Here is a 2,277-nt window from a genome sequence, read left to right on the forward strand (position 1 = left end):
TGTGGGCCACCAAAGCCCGTGCCTCGAAAACAAAAGAAGCCACTGCAATGAGAAGCCCGCACACCACAACGAGGCATAGCCCCCGCTCGCCGCAACCAGAGAAAGCCTGTGTGCAGCAACGAAAACCCAAAGCAGCAAAAAAAAAAAAAAAATAATAAATCCTATTTGACCTCTTAAGGACCTACGGATCCCGATTATTGTTCTCTATACCCACAACCGCCGCTCTAACCAGGACCGGCTACATCATTTGTGGGGCCCAGTGCAAAATGAAAAAGCAAAATGTTCAAAAAGGATCTCAAGGCTGACTGCAGAGCATTAACTCAAGCACTGGACCCTTCTCAGTACAAGGCCCTGTGCGATTACACGCGCAGGTGGCATGCCCACCAAACCAGCCCTGGCCCTAACTCAGGCCCTGCCCACCCCTTGTCTGAACTGGTACCTCTTTACTGGTCTCTCTCCCTTTGGCCTGCAGGCTTTCACTCCTTACTCACAGCTCTCCAAGTGTAAATCTCCTCCAGGACATAACCCCAGCTCCTCAGCATGGCGCACAAGGCCTTCCTTGATTCTGACCCCACTCACCTCTCCAGGATCTTCCCTCTTGGCCCCTCCTTCACATGCTTTGTTCGCCTCTACCTAAACCTCCGTGACTCTGTGCATCCTGTTCCCTTTATCTAGAATGTCCTTCTACTTATCCGCCCAAAAAGCTCCTGTTCATCACTCACAATCCAGTTCAGGTGTCTCTCTGTGAACCCTTTCCTGATCCCCTCCTTGGCAGTTCGCTCCTTTTCTCTAAGTCTCTGATGTACTTTACAGAGTGTCGGCAAACTTTTTCTTAAAGGGCCAGATAGCAAATATTTCAGGTTGTATTGGCCAAGAGGTAAAATTGAGGGTATTATGTAGGTACCTACATAGGTAACTTTTTTTTTTTTTTTTTTTTTTTTTTTTTTTTGCAGTACGCGGGCCTCTCACTGTTGTGGCCTCTCCCGTTGCGGAACACAGGCTCCGGATGCGCAGGCTCAGTGGCCATGGCTCACAGGCCCAGCTGCTTCGTGGCATGTGGGATCCTCCCGGACCAGGGCATGAACCCTTGTCCCCTGCATTGGCAGGCGGACTCCCAACCACTGTGCCACCAGGGAAGCCCCGGGTAACCATTTTAAAATGAAAGAAAACATTCTTGTCCCATGGCCCATATGAAAATAGATAGTGGGCCAGATTTGGCCCAAAGGCCAAACTTTGCTGACCGCTGCTTCAGAGGACCAATTAGGCCTTTATATATTTACATATCTGTCTCCTCCCCTAGACTACTCACAAGGCCATGCACCATCCCCAGGGTCTAGCTCAGAGTCCAATTCATAGTAGACACTCAATACGTTTTTGGTGAGTGAATGGATGAATGAACCAATGATTGGGAGCCTGAGGCCCTGTGGGGCAGGAAACCAGAATCCTAGATGCTTCATTTCCCACCTTTCTTCGTCTGAATCCTTTTTCAGATGTGAACCATCTCCAAGTTCTGGAGAGAGGGAAGGCAGTGTTCTCCCAAAACAAACTCAAGTCTTCTGGGGTGCCTAGAGTTGCTCCTAGAACTTGGTCTTGTCCTTTGGCCCCTTGAGAAGTGGCCCAGATACTCTGATGCTCTGTCTCCCTGTCCTAACAATTCTCGGCAATGATCTTATAGGTGTCCTGCCGTGCAAAGCGAGGAAGGAAACAGAGCTTGGGTTTCAGGAAGGAGAACTGAAGGAGTGATAAGGCTTTGGGGTAAGTAACAGGGAAATTTCAACAGAGAAGCCCAGATTTCACTAGCTAGGGCAAAGTGAGTAGGACCAGAGAGGCAAGGAAGGAAGCAAGGGAGGAAGTGGCTGAGTTTGTGTAACTGGGGAGTTTCTTGTTCTTTCTGTCTAGTATAATAGGAGACAGGAGAGCAGAGCACCTCCTGTCTGAAGCCTGACTGCCCACCAGAAAGGACTGCTCTTTGAGTGAGTTGGACATCTTCCACCGGAGAGAGGTTTGAAGGCTGGGAGACTCAGGTGAGTACTTTGGTGGTGGGTTTTACGTTCTCCGTCTCCTCATCTCCCAGGTGGTAAAAACAGAAAAAACTGAGGCCTGGGGGCTTCCCCGGTGGCGCGGTGGTTGGGAGTCCGCCTGCTGATGCGGGGGACGCGGGTTCGTGCCCAGGTCCGGAGGGATCCCGCATGCCGCGGAGCGGCTGGGCCCGTGAGCCATGGCCGCTGCGCCTGCGCGTCCGGAGCCTGTGCTCCGCGGCAGGAGAGGCCGCAACGG

General features: G+C 51.6%; 1 protein-coding gene across 1 annotated transcript in view; it reads left to right on the top strand.

Annotated features, from left to right (window-relative positions):
* Nucleotides 1-1,930: 1,930 nt before the first annotated feature.
* GPR84 (G protein-coupled receptor 84) overlaps nt 1,931-2,277 on the top strand; it is a 2,461-nt gene continuing 2,114 nt past the window's right edge. Inside the window, exon 1 of the mRNA XM_007467784.1 lies at nt 1,931-2,024. The gene's annotated coding sequence lies outside the window, so the exon portion shown is untranslated. The remainder of the gene's footprint in view (nt 2,025-2,277) is intronic.

Source organism: Lipotes vexillifer, unplaced genomic scaffold (genome assembly GCF_000442215.2).
Source record: "Lipotes vexillifer unplaced genomic scaffold, Lipotes_vexillifer_v1.1 scaffold387, whole genome shotgun sequence".
Lineage (NCBI taxonomy): Eukaryota > Metazoa > Chordata > Mammalia > Artiodactyla > Lipotidae > Lipotes > Lipotes vexillifer.